Source organism: Trichoplusia ni, chromosome 13 (assembly GCF_003590095.1).
Source record: "Trichoplusia ni isolate ovarian cell line Hi5 chromosome 13, tn1, whole genome shotgun sequence".
In the NCBI taxonomy this organism is placed as follows: domain Eukaryota; kingdom Metazoa; phylum Arthropoda; class Insecta; order Lepidoptera; family Noctuidae; genus Trichoplusia; species Trichoplusia ni.
Window position 1 is genome coordinate 6,714,552 of NC_039490.1, and position 20,921 is coordinate 6,735,472.

General features: G+C 33.0%; 1 protein-coding gene across 2 annotated transcripts in view; it reads left to right on the forward strand.

The window, feature by feature from the left end:
• The window catches only part of LOC113499863 (ras association domain-containing protein 10), a 123,409-nt gene that overhangs the window by 19,808 nt on the left and 82,680 nt on the right, over positions 1–20,921 (forward strand). For both annotated transcript variants that reach the window (XM_026880437.1, XM_026880438.1), the window contains exon 2: positions 7,328–7,380. The gene's annotated coding sequence lies outside the window, so the exon portion shown is untranslated. The remainder of the gene's footprint in view (positions 1–7,327; positions 7,381–20,921) is intronic.

Genomic DNA, 20,921 nt, shown 5'->3' on the forward strand with positions numbered 1-20,921 from the left:
TAACTGACGTTGGTCTGCAGTTTCTTCACGTCGTATTTCCCTTACTCGGTCTCTCTCAGCTAATAAATAGTTTTCCTGACTCTGACGGGATAGCTCATAGTTTTCTCTAGCTGTTTGTAATCTTTGTCGATGTTCATTTTCACTTTCGAGAAGTCTAGAATTATTGTGTCGCTCTCGATCAGCTGTTAATCGAGATTCACGATCAAAACTACTTTCCAGCTCTCTAGAATGCGAAGTTCGTACTCTTTGAGAGTATAGGCGATTTTCCCTATCAGTGAAAGTCTCAGATTCACGTGTGAGTGCATGAGCTTCACGATCGGCAGTGAGACGTGTTTCCCGCATTTCCTGTGTCTCCTGAGACCGGGCATTTGCTGTCCGAACTCTCTGAGAACTAAGGCGAATTTCCCTATCAGTAAAGGTCTCAGACTCACGCGATAGTGCATGAGCTTCACGATCGGCAGTGAGACGTGTTTCCCTCATTTCCTGTGTCTCCTGAGACCGGGCATTTGCTGTCCGAACTCTCTGAGAACTAAGGCGAATTTCTGTATCTGTGAAACTCTCAGATTCACGTCTGAGTGCATGAGCTTCACGATCAGCTGTAAGTCTTGCCTCACGATCTTCTTCAGATTCCTGTGATCGAACTAATCTCATCCTTTTAGCATTTCTGCTGCACTGAGAAAGGTTGGACCTTTTTCGTGGCATCCTTACAATTAATAGTACCTACTACTTTACACAATATTATTTAGTAAATATGTACTATAGTGGGATTTTTTTTGAAACTTAAAATGACATTTCCAGTGTGGCAGGTTTTTAATTCCAAATAAATAGTGATGTGTTAGAATCGACTTTATTACAATCAAAAGTTAGTCGAGCTTACATTTTTTTTTATTAAATATCGAATTGGCTTTATAGAAAAACATTTAATTTACGATAATGAATTCTAAACCGATAATTTTTATTTAACTTCTCTATAAAGATATTTATTATTAAGACTGGATTACAATGAGAAGAAAATTAAAAGGGCTCATCTAAATTCTTTCTACTTAAGTTAGTTTAGGCTGATATCATAAACTATAAGAATAATTGACCCAAACATCTGATACTGTTTGGGGCCCTCTAGATTCATAAAACGTGGAAGTATATAAAATTCAAACTCAAAATGTAAAAACAAATAGCTTCAAAAGAATTTTATAACAAAGCTTAAAACAAAAAAAGGGCTTTTTTTTAAATGTTGCGTTACATTTTTGCGATGATCGTTATTATTAAACTTTATTGTTTTTCATATCTTGAAAATTACGCTGACAAAGTCGCGGGCAACAGCTAGTTTAATAATAAATATCTTTATAGAGAAGTTAAATAAAAATTATCGGTTTAGAATTCATTATCGTAAATTAAATGTTTTTCTATAAAGCCAATTCGATATTTAATAAAAAAAAATGTAAGCTCGACTAACTTTTGATTGTAATAAAGTCGATTCTAACACATCACTATTTATTTGGAATTAAAAACCTGCCACACTGGAAATGTCATTTTAAAGAGTGTCTATCATTCATGAACAGATCATACACATCTCAGCTGTTTAGGCTTTATTGAGGCTGCTTACACGATCATGCTAAAATGTATAAAGGTTGTTTCAATTTGACATGTAGACAAAGACAGCATCTTGTTAGTCCATTACACTGCATAGGCTATTTTTTTAGCTACTACTACTGAACGGATATGGATGAAATTTGGCAAACAGTTAGTTTAGGCTTGGAAATAACAACACTTATGTTACTTTTTACCGCGGGATAACATCTCAGACCCACGGGAAACTGGAAGGAATCTGTTCGACATGATTCTTAAAATTCAACAGCTTATAAACTACCTTCAGCCGTAAAAGAAAAATGTTTGTTAATTCCCATGGGAGTACTATGATTTCCCTCGGTAAATTATTCTTATAGTTTATGATATCAGCCTAAACTAACTTAAGTAGAAAGAATTTAGATGAGCCCTTTTATTTTTTTTCCCATGGTAATCCAGTCGATTACAAGGTAATAAGTAGCTATAACATATTCTATTAATGATTGTAATTTACCTATCTAGTAACAATGATCGACGTCGTTCGTTGACCGAAACAGGCGTTAAAAAACAATAAACTACCGATTCCCATGGGAAAAGGATGTTTTCCCGCGGTAAAAAGTAGTCTTTATGTTGCGCCAGGCTCTTAAATATGTCGGTACAAAATTTCAACCAAATCCGTCAAATAGTTGCGGAGATTATGGTGCCTATGTATGTATAAGCATAGAATAGTGTTCGACGTGATTCTTTAATTTCACATAACTTTTTTATTTATGAACCGATTGACATGAAACAAACACTAAAACATAACTGAAGCATACCACAATGTATTCGTGAAAACGGAATCCAACTCGGATCAGCCGTTTCTGAGTTTAGCGTGAACAGACAAACAGACAAACAGACAAACAGACAAAAAAAAAGTTAATTACATTTTTGGGTTCGACATCGACATAACAATAACCCCTGCTATATTTTTTTATTTTTTTTTCAATGTACAGAAATCACTTTTCTACAATTTTATTATATGTATAGATTATGATGCAATTCGTAGTTTTTTAGAAACACAGCTTTGTTGCGAGCTCGGTCCGAGCCTTGTAACAATGGTGAGGCGCGCGGGCGGCAGCGTTTTTAACATTTTTAAGAGTATTTTCAGATTTCTCTTGTTCAATTTTTCTTCGTACTAATTATCTTAGTTGATGATAAAAAAATAATAATCGCGCCTAGGGGTATTTTACGTCGGATACATGAACTGGGCTCCTTTTGTAAGACGACAAAAAAAATCACCGTGTATAATGAAAGGTCATAACCAAACAATTGAATAACTTCTATTGTCATTGGAATAATAGTAATTAGTTAAGGTTTTCTACTACTATACATTCGCTTGTTTGTTTAATTCTATTATTATAAACAGCTACGTCGTCTTAGGCATGGTAATTCATATAAAAATAACCCTATTCTAAAGTTGTAAAGTTGCTTTTTCAATATCACATAAGTACTTCAAAGTATTTTATTAGTATAACAAAAAAATACAACAAATGCAGCCTAATGAATTAGCATCTAATTCCCAATAATGGGCTACCGTATTAGACCGGTTGCCCACTGGTGCGCAACATAATAATACAGCCCAGTTGAATACAAAAACGTGTAGATTTGTTAAGTACAGTCGGCAAGAGAAGTTAGTTATTTTTTTGGGACAAGCAAGTCACATAGGCCTATTATTGCAAGTAATACATACCACACACTACTTCAGCTTGGTTTGTCTTAAAATAAAAGAATTATCTGTCTTGTAATGTTGTAAACAGCCACGAAATTAATGTAAAATAGTAATAATTTGGAGGAAAAGGAAGTAGATGTCGGAAAACAATCCGATTTCCAAAACACTGCACGGAATCAAATTCAATAATAACTTATTCGTAATTAGTGAAAGTAGAAATCTTCTTCTAATATATAAAATTCCCGTGTCACGATGTTAGTTACCGTACTCCTCAAAAACGGCTTAACCGATTTTTACCAAATTTTAAATGCGTATTTAGTAGGTCTGAGAATCTGCTACTATCTATTTTTCATACCCCTAAGTTTTAAGGGTTGCTCACACTAAAAAAATCTTTTATTTTTTGGACAAAACTTTTTGTTTTGATTTTTTATAATGTGGCATTAAAAATACATACAACAAGAAATAATTTATTAGGCAAAACAACGTTTGCTGGGTCAGCTAGTTATCTATATCTATATCTATACTAATCTATACTAATATATAAAGCTGAAGAGTTTGTTAGTTTGTTTGTTTGAACGCTCTAATCTCAGGAACTATTGGTCCAAATTGTTTCGACTTCGTCCCCGTGGGTAGAAGATATAAGTTATGATTTATACCTGCCCTGTTTTTTTTTCACGTTTTCCATTGTATCTTCGCTCCTATTAGTCACAGCGTGATGGTTTATAGCCTAAAGCCTTCCTCGATGAATGGTCTATTCAACACAAAAATAATTTTTCAATTCAATTTCATCAATTTGGACCAGTAGTTCCTGAGATTAGCGTGTTCAAACAAACAAACTCTTCAGCTTCATATATTAGTATAGAAGTATAGATTTACTTATTTGAAAAAGGTACAATGAAAAACAAAACTATTCGCTTATTTGTCCATCTCGATCTAATTTACTTAATCTGATGTTGGTCATGAGCTTTTGTTACTAACTGTACCTACACATGTCTATAAATAGACATTATGAAGTACTTATGTATTAGAGGTCTTTTGATAATTTGTTTAATATTCATTATCAGATTATTGAGAGATTATTTTTATTATAATTCTCATAAGAAACAATTGAAGAAATTTAAAGTTTTGGTAGCCACTTAACGGTGGACTTGTGTGAGTTCTATGACGAGTCTTGCAATAGCAAACTACCATCAATTGAATAGAAATATCCATGCGATTATTGCTGTTCAATAGCTAATATGAATTTCGACAGCAAACACAGTACAACTTTGTTGTATGTGTACCATGATTTGCACAATTATCTGCGATAGTAGCTACCATAATGATCATAAAATATTTTTTATACCACTTCATACAAAGAAAAAATCGACTAGGCTGTCAATTTGACAGCTGTCATCTACAACTACTGTATTCTCGTACGCCGTAATTAACCGTAAAAAGATAAGTAAACACAGATGAATGACCCCATGGCAACAATGACTAAGGATAAAAAAACAGTTATCTTTAACAAGATTAATCTCTATTAATGAGAGTTACTTCTCACAAACAATGGATAATTTGAACCAAAGAAAAATGGCTACCGTAATGGCGGCTATTTTTCGAACACTATTCAAACATGGAACTCTATTACCGTTTATGTTTGGCCATTTAAAAATAAACGATTCTATTTATAATTTTTGAATTCCGATCGAAACAAAGCTTTCGATTTTTAAACTGTTTTATTTATAAAATAATTAACTATAGTTTATTTTTGGTTTAGAACGTGTATTCTTTATTTAAATACGGGACGCGGTATGGTAAAACCGTTACAAGGAAGTTAGCAACTGCCGTAGTGTTAGGATTAATGCCTCCTACTCATGTAGTATTTAATTTGTATAAAAATCTCTCTGACTCAGAGCTCTTTAACCAGTTTAGAAATCGTTTTTTTTAGCTTTTATAAAGAAATTGGTTTATCGAGTATTTTTTTCGTTCGATTATAGACACAATTTACAAACCATGTATAAATGCTATAAATTCAATTGACTAATCAATTGTCAAAATAATATGAATGGTGTGATGGAACAAATTACAATCTGCCAGAAATTTAGCTCATTGTTGTCTGGATCTTTGTGTTCTTCCTACGCGATATACAACCAGAATAAAAAAAAAGATCGAGCTTATTTTCGATGGAGGATTATCTGAAAAAAAAAATGCATATAGTTAATAATAATCTCGTATAGTAAATCGTTTATTTGCTTTTTCGCAAGGGCCCTCAAGTTTTATTTCTCAGTGTCAACTAGGTAATAACTGATTAAATCGCTGTTATGTATTGAACTGACAAAAGTCATACATACCTATACGTCACTTGTCAAAAAGAAACGTCAATGCCAAACATTAAATTAATCCATTTTTGAAAGACTATTCTATTGCTAGCCACAAATAAAATCTATTATTACATAAGAATAATATCAAACAAACTAATTCGCATAGAAATCCGACGTAAAATATGCGCAAGCGCATTCATAAACTGTAGTTGCGCGCGCGCGAGGTCAGCGTTGCGTTGACCTGTGACTCACGTCAAGGTGTACTTACGATATTTTCATTATTTTCCAGCCATTATATCTATTACCGGTTTTTATAGAATACCAGTTAAAAATGCAAAGAGTATCATTCTATACCTCATTCTGGGTATCACCTACCTCCATACGCATTGTTTTCAAAATCGGTCCAGCCGTTTAGGCATATAGTTGTGTTGTACAAAGTGTACAAGCATTCAAGTCACATCACATCTAGACTCAGAAAGTCAGAACAAGGATCAAACCGGCGACATGTCGCACACGGTGGGTTTGGTATGATGAGCTCACCGGATATGGTTACAAGATTGGAATATGTAAATATGATGTAATAAAAGTGTGCCCTTTATTAAATATTACTGTCACAGACACTCGTTAAGGAAACTATATTTTATTTATTGTAATTAATTTAGATATTCACGTATATTCCAATAAAAATGATATTAAACAGTTATCTTAGCAATAAAACAACTAAAAAGCGCGAATTTTCTATTTAAATACCTTTATGATTTAATTAGTGAATTCTAATTTACTTCTTCGCTTTTTTAAACCATTAAAATTATAATTTATTATCTGTTTTATAGTATTTAACATATATTTGATTGTTGTAAATTTTAATTAACGCGATAAAAGTTTATTAATTATATACAAAAATAAAGATCTCATTACGTTTTCATATATTTTGATTGCTTAGTCGTAAATTATTTTTAATTATCGCTAAAAATACTTATATCCTAAATAAATAAATGTGATTTAAATAAAATAAAGATTATTTTTTATTGTTGTAAACTAGTTAAATCTTATGATATTATAACTCATATTGTACACCCGTTAGTTATCTAAAATCTAATGAATAACTAATTTAAATAGTTTCAATTTATTAAAATTAAGTAATATTTGTAAAGAAAAGTACCTTAAAACCCATTCTTGGTGATAAATGGTGCAATAAAATGGGATAGTTTAAAAACTATTTTCGTATCCGCGTATATCCGCGTGGTTAGAAGATATGTTATGATTTATACCTACCCACATGATTTATACTTGTCCACATTTTCCATTGTATCTTCGCTCCTGTTAGTCGCAGCGTGATGGTTTATAGTCTAAAACCTTCCTCGATTAATGGTCTAGTCAATACAAAAAGAATTTTTCAATTTGAACCAGTAGTTCCTGAGATTAGCGCGTTCAAACAAACAAACAAACTCTTCAGCTTTATATATTAGTATAGAAGTATAGATAGAGGAAAAGAAAATGGCATTAAAAACGTCAATAAGGAGTTATTTCTAATATTGCTATCTCGTTTTCTCCTCATGATTGTTATCAATAAAATTATTAAGGATTTGCATTTTTTACTTTCTTGTGTGGGTGTTAAAACGCTATTGTTTTATAATATAACTAGCTTCTTCATTTGGGTTTGCTCCTCAATTGATTATTTGCACACATTTGAATGCCTTGGAATTAAGAAAAGCAAAACATGTTTGTGACGAAGGTATTTTTTTTTCAGGTATATGCAAATGCTAGCCTGAGTTTTGACAGGATCACTGGACTGCTCATGACGTAAGTTCCACCCATGCTTTCATGTACATGTTTTTAAGTTTCACATTCAACGAAATGGAATCTAGATAAAGAAAAATAAATAATAACAAGGACTACAAGAAAAAAAAAGCGGAGCAGCCGTTTGACCTTAACAAGGAAACATACATACACAAACACACTCTTTTATTTTAATTTTAGCAGTAGTACTCCGGTATGTAGTATCAAAGTAACAAAACAAAAGATCTAAAACAGTATTATAATAAAAAAGAAACAAAAGTTTTTTAAACAATATCTATAACTCAAAACAAATATGACCAGTCATATTATATTATTATTTCTGAAACTCCGTGAGTAACTTCCTCAGAAGGTGTAAACGTTTATAAATAGAATGGTAAACGTCAATCAATACTACATACGTCACTATTTACCTTTACAGCAATAACGCTATACACAAATATATTAAAATATTGGCTTCTCTAATAATACCAACTTCTATGGAAGTTATTGTACAGAGCGTTACTTAAATGCGCGGATATTTTTAACTGCAAATCATATTATTATGATTGTCAAAATATATTTTTGTAAGACCAAAGGTTCATTAATAAAATACAAATACAATAACTCGTGTGAGGTGGATTTGTAATTTATATACCAATGTGGCTTTTTAAAGTTATCTAGGTACATATTCTTTCTTAATTATTCTAAGACACCACAGGCAAACGGTAGACCTCAACTATACAGCTATCCGTGAAGTCAAATATTTCACAGTCAAGATATGTACATAGATTTGCTTATTATGTTATAACAAAATATGACTACGCATAATGAAACACCTTGTATACAAACTCTACATTCCCTCAAATAATTGTTCGATCATTTTCTCACAAAACCGATGAGATTTTCATGTCCGCGTTGATTTGCGTTAAAACAAATATATAACGCAAACAATGTTTTCGGTTCTTGAGGTAAATTACACAATTTAGAATCATGTCGAAGTGCTAATAAGTGATTAAAGTACTGTTATACGGATCTAGTCTGCTAAGAGCGTGTTTGTAGGCTATATGTATGTTACGTATATTTATAAGTAATGATAACATTAGTGTTAGTTACCTACTCATATAACGTTATTTTTAAAGTGGGTTTAGGGATAGGACCGTCCGTTCTGTTGTGTGGGATTAAGAATATTCCATCTATCATCATTATTTTTGAACATTCAACATACATAATTAGTTTACTGCAATTTTACACATTTACAAAGTCTAAGGCGGTCAAATAATTGAATGAGCACCATTTAATTACTAAGAGCGAAAGTCGACTTAAAAAAGAAGCTTATAAATTTAATTCGGCTCTGCTAATCCGAGATTAGCGTGTCTGGAACAATACTGTTATGCTAACATAACATAAAAACGTATTAATTAATGTGAAAAATGTATTACACAAGTTCATATTTATACATCTTTATTAGTTGGAAGTGTCTTTTACGCCTCCTTTTTTCTCTCATATTTATGATGTAGAACTTGGTGCCAAAGCTTTCTAAAACAGCAAATAAATACGGTCTGACGTGGCTCGTGGCTCTGACGAGACAGACATTCTTGAATATTTTTTCAGTTGTAGGTACCTAGATGTTTTCTTTGAATACAGAGTTGTGGAAGGCCTTTGCCCAGCAGAGGGATCAAAAGCAGGCCAAATAAAAAAAAAGATGTTTTCTCACGATGTTTTCCTTAATCGTTTCCAGCAAGAGATAATTGTACTCTATACATGAATTCGAAAAGACATTGATGCGTGTGTGGATTCGAACTAAATTCCATAAAATTGGCAGTCCGACGGTCATATCACTAAGCTACAGAGCCTTCACAAAAAAACTGAGTTTCACAATATCTAAAGTACATTGTACGAAGGGGTCTCCTTTTAAGTAAAGAAATACTTATGCAAGAATAATAGTACATGTTTCGTTTTTAAAACAATATCATAATCACCTTTTAATAATGGAATGAACCGTACCTAGGTATACACATAACTACAGACTAAAAATGAATGAGTGTGTACAGTCATCGTTAAAACATTATAAAATATTCACCTTTTGATTGAATCCTAATTTATTGTATTGTGATTAATATGACAAACGATGTGTGTTTATCGAATATGTTAATTTAACATTAATGAGCTAGTTTTGATTTATAGATCATTGTTTTATTATATTCAAATATCAGAATTTTAAATATATCCTGGTTAAAAAAATCTTTAAGAGAATAGCTTGTTATATTTTTAGCTAATATGTGATCTCTAATCTAGTTTTAACTTCCTTTAAGACAAATTTTAGCTAATTAGTGCAGGTCCTTGAAATAGGAATTATCCTGTCCGGAACATAGATTCAAATGCCACCTAGATATTATTATGACGTAAATGAAATGTAGAGTTATTGATATCGAAACACGTACAGTCAGTATCAAAAGTGCACTTTATAATAATTTTAAGCAAATATTTGTGTGCCAAGTGAGGCGAAACATAGTGAGACTTTTTTTTTATTAAAGCTTTTTTATATGTTACCAATGTTTAAACAAATAATTTTTTTCTTCTAGTCTATTGTTATTATAATCTAAAAACTCTAGAACAAAAATGGAAAACCTATGTATGCTGTAGAAAATTAACAGGTTAGTGGACAATTAAAATAAAGAAGAAATATAATAAGCTCTTATCCGAATAATATTTTTAATGAAAAAGTATGTGAATGTGTTTATATGTTTGTAACCCCTTTACGCCTGGACGTTTGGACTGATTTCGATGGAATTTGAAGAATATTTTTGTTTAGTATAAGTATTGTATCTGGCTAAGCATGCAAGCATGTTTGTATGTGTATGTCCTTCTCGATCTCTGACACTTAATTATGGCTTCTGTGTGCTTTAAGTGCTTTTTACTCCCTTTTGGGTGCGTTAAGACGAAGTATCAAATATTGTTGGAGAACGTACCTAAAAGCAAGCTCATTGAATATACACAAAATTGTATGTTACGCCTAACATTGTATCCAGCTAGAATTGCTTGAGTGGATGAGGCCAACCCGCGATCGATCGACCACAGTTCTATCCCCGCGTGATACAAGCATTTGTGAGACCCACTAATGCTTGATCTGAATCTGGCTATCTTTGTGAATGTGAAACCTCACGCCACACAAATATTAAGTTCCTTAATGCGGGAGTCGTATTAAACAAAAATGATTTAATTTTTTGATCATCCATATTAACAAATTATTTAATACCTTTATCTAACACTTATGTTTTCGATAGTACATCAGAACCATAATAACTTATTTCACTTAAGCGTGAGATTTATGTTTGAGTTCCACTAATACCTGGCACTATAAGTGACAGTTAAGTACCTAAGTTATTTACTTAATCATTAAACTTCAGATAGTGACACGTAAATTGTTTTAGACATTAAATTATCCTACTACTTACATACGGTACGTTTTTTTAAGGTTACCAAAAGGGCAAATACGGATCCCTGTTTCTAAGGCTAAGTTGTTTAAATGTCTTGCCGTCTGTTACAAGACTGTAGCTCATGAACTGTAAAAGCTGAGCACTTTAATTTTTCACAGATGATGTATTTTTGTTGCTGCTGTAACAATAAATTTTCAAAATAAAATGTTTAAACGGCGATTGCTGCGGTCATTAATTCTGTTTTAATTTATATTTCCTCATGATCGTGTTCAACTCGACCCGTTTATTTTATAGATATTTTATTTAGCAAATATTTTTGTCCAAATGGTAATAATGAAAGTCTTTTGAATTTGATCAATACCCTTCTAAGCATTTTTATTATAACAGAATACTCTAAACCGGGACAATACAATTCGGGGTTAAATCGTAAATTACATCTTATCTTAACGTAAAAGATGAGAAAAGTAATTATTTACGTCACGTAAAAAAAAATACATAAAATCTTCCGTAATGATGATTCATATTTTAATGAAGGTTTAAATACTCAGTACAGCAATTCGAAGCCTTGTCAGCTCTTGTTCAAGAACTCCGGTTGGGTCCGAAACTAGTCGATCGATCTCGATAAATACAAAATGAAATGAAATAATTTGTTCGATAAGTAGGATATATCATCACTTTTACGTGTCTTCTTTTTTTTTGAGAACGCTGGAGTCGACATTTCCTATCTGACTACCCTGAGAAGAAATGTCGAAACAAACTCAGGGGTCACAGTCTCTTTTGAAGTAGAGACAATTTCAGTGCGAATAGATATGCATAAACCAATGCACGGTATTTCTTTGGACTGGCCTTTTGAACTACGCGGTATTGACTAGTAAATAAATAAATATTCCACAACTTTCAAACAACACCATCTAGTCTCAAACTAAGCAGAACTTGTATTATGAGTAGGTACTAGGTAGGTACTGATAAACATACTTATATATTTCTAAATACATAATATAGATAAATTGCACCGAGACACAGAAAAAATTATAGTGCTCATTACACAAACATTTGTCCTGGGTGGGAATCGAACCCACGACCTACGGTACATCAGTCAGGGTCACTAACCACTAGACCAACAGGCCCGTCATGTGGTATTTTGAAAAATAATTAGCCAGAATATGATATAATGATAACATAAACGAATCAATTCATTATCAAGTTTTAAAGTAAAAACACTTCATAACCTCCGTTATATGGTGTAAAATGTATTTTTAATATAGAAACTAGTTAGTTTGTTACACGACTAACGAACGGCTATAAAATACAAGCCGTACCATATCAGAAAGTCGTAAAGAACGACTTCATACTTACAATGTATGTTATTGGGTGTTAAAATAAAATTGTTATTTATATAGAAGGATAAAATATGTTGCAAATATGTTAACGTATATATAACGCATTAGTTCGAGAATGTATGAAAGTTGAGATGTGAAAATACTCTATATTTTAATAGGGTGATGACTTTTTTTTTGTTTGCTTTGTAGTTTTATGCATAATAATGGATAGGGTGTCTTTCTTATGTCCTGCAAACATTAATCGATTAAATTACAGCGATAAGAACTTACGCTATAACGTATGAACACACACACACACAGAACTTATGACGTCACGATTTTGTATGGGTTTTACGAAATCGTTGCGTCACGAGCTCTCTCCCTAAACTTCAAAGCAGTTTATCTTTGTCAATTTTTGTTCTTCAGAGGGAAGTAAAAAAATGTGTCTTATATTTTTTTATTATCTAACTGAGGGACTTAATAGATTTTACTTTTTTACCGAGTAAACGTCCTTATTTTCAAGCCCTTCCCGATTTGAAGGTTTCCATACCCTATGGATTTTAACATTTTTGAGTACAAAGGTGTTATTGACACACAAAACAGAGTGATCTTATAAGGTCCAAATTTCGATTTGCGAAACTTTAGATTTTCATACCAACCGTTCTTAATGGACAAGCAAGTGCAATTGATATTAAGCCTGCAATCCTAGATTATTTTAGCCTTGACAAATCTATATCTATACTAATATATAAAGCTGAAGAGTTTGTTTGTTTGTTTGAACGCGTTAATCTCAGGAACTACTGGTTCAAATTGAAAAAATCTTTTGTATTGAATGGACCATTCATCGAAGAAGGTTTTAGGCTATATACCATCACGCTGCGACTAATAGAAGCGAAGATACAATGGAAAATGTGGAAAAAACGGGGAACATTTTGACCACGTGGACGAAGTCGCGAGCAACAGCTAGAATTCGATAAAAATATTACAACCTAAGATTTATAATACCAATCCTAGTTAATACGTAAGAGTTGTAAACTGATATGTATGTAAGTTGATAAGTCTTTATATGTAGGTTAAGGCCTGCTACGCCTTTTTATATTAATTGGTTTCAATTCAATCAGTTTTTTATGTCCGAATATATTTTTAGTAATTGATATAATAATGTTTATAAAATTCTTAAGTCGCGGTGTATGAAATTGAACTCGGAAACGGCTCGACCGATGCACAACGAAATTTTGTGTTCATATTATATTGGGTAGATTTGAGAATAGGATAACAACAATTTTTCATGACGTAATTTTTTTTATACATTAAAATTAATTTTATTTGCGAGACATAAAAAAATTTTGCTGTTTTGAAAAATTTTTTTTGGAACGTTCTGTGAATTTTTTTATTTCATAACTATTGAGGTGATTATCTAGATATTTTACTTAGGTTTTATAGGGTTTCTTATGTAAAGGGTAAAAACAACTCTATTAGCAGGTAACTCTGATTGTCCGTAGATTTGTCGTTTACAGTTCGTCGTTTAAAGCCGTGATTAACTAAGCAGTTGTTATATCAGCAGGAAATAGAGTGAGTATATTAACTCTTTCTGCACGGTTCGTAAGATAAAGCCAAGTGGTCTTCATTGGGTACACAGCCCTAAAAATATTACTAAAGCAAAAACACACTTTCGCAACACCCCACAATAGTATCCCTCCATCTTCAAACAAGCTCAACAAGTTACTAAAAGTTACTAAACACTAGTCATATTCGATACGCATGTTAACACATGGATAATTTAATTATTATTAGTATTATCTTTGCCACCATAAAGTGAGTTTGTAGAAAATCCAGTGTGCAGAGTCTTCGAAACGATAATATATAACTACCTTATAAAACAGGAATCCGTTTTTATCCTAAAGTTACATAACCCTAAAAATATGATAAAAGGTAATTCACAAGGAGGTAAGGAACAAATGATCGTGCTTATCACACGAACATATGTTCTGGGTGGGAATCGAACCCACGGCCTCCGGTATACTCAGCAGTTAGGGTAGCAACAGGCCAGTCAAATTAAAGAAAATTATGTTAAGACAAAACCTTGACAAAACACGTATGATAGATTTTAGGACAATAGGAATGATGACTGGATATAAAAAGAAAAAATCTCATTAGTCCCTCAGTTAGATAATTGAAAAGTATGAGACACGTATTTTTTCCTTTTTCAGAAAAACTAGAATTGATAAAGATTAACTGCTTTAAAGTTTAGGAGAGGGGTTACGCTTGTGACGTAACGATAGAGTAAAATTTATACTCAATCGTGACGTCACGCTCAAGTTTCATTCACTGTAATTTGGTCAATTTATGTTTGCGGGACAAATTAAAAAATACGTATCCATTATTATACAAAAAACTACAAGAAGGACACTGCAAAAACAAATTGTCATCATCCCTATTAGAAGTAATCTTCTTCGTTTTAACTTTATAGTGGCGCCATTAAATTAAACAAGGAGGTCTAAGTTTTATTCGTTATGCTAATATTGAGGAGGCTGTACTCTCGTGTTGTTATTAAGTTTCACATAAAACTGTTTAGTGTTATAATCTTATAACACACGATTAATAATGAGAAAGTAATTTTAATTTATCTTTGCGATTAATACATGTGTGCTACTAAGATGTTGTTGATAAGTTTAGCTTTAAAAGTTTTAATTATTTACAAGAAGTAATTTTCTAGTGAACTTGAGATTGCTTTTTAGCGTTAAGACCACCTTTTCTACTCATCATATTTGCTTGTATTGACCTAATTTGTTATTCCTTATGGTGTATAATAAAGAGTATTCTATCTATCTATTCGCTATGATTCGTAAAAGTAGGATAAAGGATTACCGCTTATGCCCCTTTGTCAGTATTTTAACTGCGACGAATAAATATTTGGCTTGTCGGCGATAAATTTTAGTTAGTTTTACAAATGGTTACCCATCAACAAACCTACCCCGGTGAGTTCCGTTTTACCTTTAATATCGGTCAAACCCTGCTAATTAGATACACTTAGCCCTTCTGTTGCTTTTTATAAATACTTTACTGAATACTTACACTTACAATAGGGATGATGACTGGGTATAAAAAGAAAAAATCTCATTAGTCCCTGAGTTAGATAATTGAAAAGTATGAGACACGTATTTTTTCCTTTTTTAAAAACTAGAATTGACAAAGATTAACTGCTTTAAAGCTTAGGAGAGGGGGCTTGTGACGTAACGATAGAGTAAAATTTATACTCATTCGTGACGTCACGCGTAAGTTTCGTTCACTATAATTTGGTCAATTGATGTTTGCGGAACAAATGAAAAAATACGTATCCATTATTATACAAAAAACTACAAGACGGACACTGCAAAAAAAATTGTCATCATCCCTATTTTGATCAAATAAATCTCCATACTTCAAAAGCTACATCAAAAAGTGAACGACGCGATCTAAAGGCACAAGACTCCCATATCTATCCCTTGACCTACCTAAAACAGTTAGAAAATCTGGTTCTAAACAAACTACTACTACTATACAGTATCCAGGCAATATCGACAGCATTTCAGAACTGTCAACATAGCTGAGCAATAAAATCTAGATTTTATTCAGCGCAAAACATCATCTGACTTAGGCAAATATGTAAAAGTAAGTAATGTAAATATGTGCGCTATCTTTCCTGCATCGTTTCTATAAGGGTGTGTGCTTATGTAGCGAATGTTTTTGCCGCTTGTACGTGCGATATTTTGTGTCTATGAGTGTATGCAAAATCTTCATGATTTCTGTGGCATTAGGGTGTTAAAGAATGTAATGGTGAGTGTCTTTGTGCATGTGACTTGAATGTTTATGAAACCCATTGCAACACAAGGCTTATACCTATTCGGTGCTGCGGGGCCCGTTTTTTCCTTAAAGAAAAGAAAAGGCGAATGAAGTGAATGTGGCAGAATCTATGAACATTTTACTGTCAATATTAAAATAATTAGATTTACGTAGCGATGCGAAGTATTGTTTGGTTAAAAACTGTTTGTTTACTTGTACTTATTTTCTATTAATTAGTTTTTTACGATATTAATGTGCAAAATATTCCTATTCTAAACTCACTTCTGTAGGAATAAGTTATCTGTGATAATTTAATTTTTTTTTGCTAAAACTAATAAAAACACTATAAAAGCTATTCTAATGCCTTTAACTATTAACGACACAAGTAAGCCGCGTGTTCCCGCACATCAGTACCGACCTTTACTTACATTTTAAAACAACAACATCAGCTTTTCGCTCTATGTTATTATTGGGCAGATCTGCCCACGGCTGGACAATTCACATTTATTTTGCATTTTATTTTGTGATAGCCAAGTACCGTTGTATGACTATCGATTCGTAAGCCGTTCAATACTTGTACTAAAACACTTAAGGACCACGGATTATGTTGAAATGAGACAAAGCTATGCGTATGTGGTGTGCTGTCTTGCTTCCACAAATACGAATCCTGCTTTGAGAGTTGATGGTAAGGAAAATATATTATTATTGACAGAACGAAAGTGTTTAAGCTTCGGTCATAGTTGTAAAGTACCATATTGGTGGTACTTTAAGTGTATAGTCTAAGATGCATGCATATTTGCACAATTTAATAATGTAATGTTCGAATGTTAACGAGGCGTACTATGTATAACTAGAAACATATATGTTCTTACAAATATGTTTTAAATGTTATGTTTTGGTATTTTATGAATAAATACTGTTCGTACTATTACTAAATATGTTTTTGTTGTTTTTTCAAAATGAATATATCTGATATGGTAATATATTGAGATTAAACCTCCCTGAGGTTTACCTCAAAATAGATTAATAGGGATGATGACTATTCTTGTAGTTTTTGGTATATTAATGGATACGTATTTTTTAATTTGTCCTGCAAACATAAATTGACCAAATTACAGTGAATGAAACTTACGCGTGACGTCAAGATTGAGTATAAAATTTTACTCTATCGTTTCGTCACAAGGCCCCTCACCTAAACTTTAAAGCAGTAAATCTTTGTCAATTCTAGTTTTACTGAAAAAGGAAAAAATACGTGTTTCATACTTTTCAATTATCTAACTGAGGGACTAATGAGATTTTTTCTTTTTATACCCAGTCATCATGCCTATTACCACCAAAGTCTACTAGAATGTAAGTATGAGTAAATGATAACACTACGAGGCAAAACCCAAATGTTGCGTGATGATTTGCTATGCATTGCATTCCCCCGCTTCTCCAAAACTGGATTATCCAAATATAAAATTTAACCTTGTACTGAAGCATTTTTATTCACTCGAGTTGAAATAATTATGTGTCTCAATTTTTTGGTAGCTGCGTGAACGCATGAATAATTTCTAGTGTGAAACTAGTCGGGCGATTCGGCCCTTTCCCGGCGATTCGGGCGGTTAAGCCAGAAATATATCTATATACCTTATCTACCCCATCAAAAGATCCGAACAGATTTAACGGGAGTCGGTTCCTAGGAATAACTTAACGCCGTATTAAGATGTTCCTGTGTACGCTGATTGAGGAAGGAAGACCGTTACGATAAGTGATGTAACAACTAATTCTAGTAAACTGCGCTGTATATTAAAGCATCTTTATCTATACTTTAATAATATTTTTTTGTCTGTGCGCTTCAATTGCGTTTTTTCTTATGTATCATAATAGGCACTTATCATTTAGTGTTATCTAAATCTTTCATTACTTAAAATTTAAAAATAACATAAAGCTTTGCCTGTAAACCAGACATTTAAAAACTGACAAAATTCATATTGAAATATTCTTAAAATTATATTACCAACCAGCGAAGATAATCTATGAGATTGTATTCCAAAGTAGTATTAAAGACTAGACATGCTGAATTCAGTACAAAGCCATTTCTTTTTCGTATCTACTGGTATCGACTTTATCTACATTATTATTTTCGTAGCAAGAAACCTCTGTGTAACATTCGCGTCAGTTTTCCTTTCTCCAATTTGACAGGATTTGTTTTTACAGACCAGTACAATTCCAACTATGATTCCATTCTACATACAACACATATTCACGCATTTTTCACAATCAAACTATTCGTTACAGTTCATAACGATATATCTTTATTGCCTTTGTTAACTGGACTCGAAATCCGGTTAACAATAGTTTTGTGAATATTTTCGCATTTGACACACGCACTCTTGTCAAGGACGGACCGTGATTCAAACAGTTACGCTACTAAGGTGGGTTAGATTTAACTACGTTAACTAACTTTATGGGGAGATGAAACCGATAGGGTTTACGATTGAAAAACCGGTCAAGTGTGAGTCGGAGTCTCGACACAAAACCTTAAGTTTTTTTTTTGTTAAAACGACTCCCCCTTAATGGAATCTAATCCTTGTGTCGCGGGGGTTTTACAAATATTCAAATGAAATGCACAAAGACACCCAGAATAGAGACACGAATGCTTGTAATACACGGGGATCGAAACCATGACACCTCGCGCTCAGTGTCTTTGGCGTGGTGACCTCAACCACTCGGCTAATCGTGCATCCAAGATCACAATATTTGGCGCACACTATCAATTTTTTTTTCACGAACAATCGTTGCTAAGCCTCGACCTTTTATTTTACACGGTTCATGAGATACAAAATGGTGACGGATGACAATTTTGTATGGGTTCTGTTACCCATACAAAATTGTCATCAGCTGATCAAAATTTACATACGACTATTTTTTGCTGGAAGGTAACCCCAAAATAGTTGGGAAAAGGCTAGCATGATGATGATGAGTACAGGCCTAGACTATATATTTCCACAATGCGTTAAATATATAGATTACAGTGAAAGTGCCGATATGCCTGAACGGTGCTCCCATTGGTTGCTCACAACTAGCCATTACTTATTTAGCAACATATACTTATGTATTTACTAAGAGTTACGCTGATGACTAGTTGCTGGCCACTTAAGTATAGTTTATAACGTAATATGGGAAGCTGGGCCTGAAATCTTGGACGGAAGGTAGGTATAGAGATAATACAAGGTTGTTACTTACTTATAGTAAGGTAAAAAAGAAACTGAGTAAATGTGAGAAAAATTGCGCGAATTACTGATACCAATTTTCACATTTTTTTTAAGGAAATTAACTGTGTCGCTAGGGAGTCCTCCTACGTTTAGGTCACATGCACATAGACACCCTGACTCAGAACAAACATTCGTCGATCAAACAAATTTTATGCCGTTTCGAAGAGGGAATCAAACCTGCGACACGTAGCGTGCATTTGATGACCTTTACCACTTGGACGAATGACTCAGTTGAAACTGAACTCAACTGAACTGAACTCAGTTGACTCTGAAACGTAATTTGTTGTAAGCGAATAATTGAATCAAATAACTTTATAAGTAACATTGAAAATAAAACATTATCAGGAAAGTCTGATTCCAAATTGAAGTCTCTGATCGTTAAAGCCACAAGCGAGCCTCTCTTGTTGCATGGCGGTTAGATATAGTCGGTATCTAAGAGTCTGAAATCAGCCACTTCCTCCCCCGACAAGGTGAAGATGAAGATTCTTCGCCTTAACAAAAAAAGGCTTCTATCCCTCTATAATTACCTTATGAAGACTCTGGTCAGAATAGTACTGCAACAAGCTAATGATGATAATTTAAAATAATTAACATGTCAATAGTCATAATAGGCACATCATAACCAGAAATAACACCAAAAAGTTTAAAATTACTTTATCACCGGCGCCATATAAAAATCGATTAAGCGGATCATTTCGCTAATAAATGTTCATCGACCATGTTACATGCATTCTCATTGAAAAATCGATGTTTCACGGGTACATTGAAAAATATTACAAAATATTACCAATTCGTTCCTTTTAGAAACGCTGGGGAACGGAATTCCAATTGATAAGGTAACACGCTATGCTTACGTTCAGTGAGAAATTTTTCGGGTTTTATCTTACAATAATTCAGTTTTTTTTTGTCGTAATCCTGTTAGGATAGTAAGGATTAGTCAACGTAAGAACTTCATAAATTGAAGAATGGAATTTGGACAGCATGGATACCAGACTGTTTAAGGTCACCATCAGGAAAGTGACCATATTGCGCGACGTGCAAATGGTTAGATTTCCGAGTTAGTTCAATAAATCTGTGTCTTATGCAAAAAAATTGAATGACTGTAAAACCCCATATGATACGATCAATAATTTAATTAGACCAGGAGTCGTTTTTACAACAAAAAGAACACGTGTCTCTCATTCAATTTTGAACTTTTTTGCACCAACAATTCAACCCAAATTAAATTGCCCATGACTATTCAACGACACTCTTCCATCAGAAACATTTACTCATTCCATTACTATTAAACAAGTTATCATAATAAACATATGCATCGTCAATATCTAATTGCATACCAAAATGTGCCACAAAGTTTCATTGACTCGGCAGGAAACAATGCTGTCTTCCTCATAACATACTTCAAATCGCCAAAGGAATTTAAACTGTACACCTACTGTTTTAGGATGAGTATTTGCTTGTGGGTTTGCTTCGTCAATGTGGTGTTCGATCCATGGAATTTGCAGTTGATCATTGTGATGCAAATTGTCTTCGCTGTAGGGTCAGACTAAGGTATCCGATGTAGGACTTTGGTATGCTGTGTAGGTCTCGTTGGTATTCAATGTTGGATTAGACATGGCGGTCTCTTTGCATTGTTGCTAATTAAGGATGGGAAGAAATTACCGGTAGTGGGTTCTTGGTAATTATTTTAATTGTGCTACCGGTCATGGATAATTTTGACTGGGTTTATT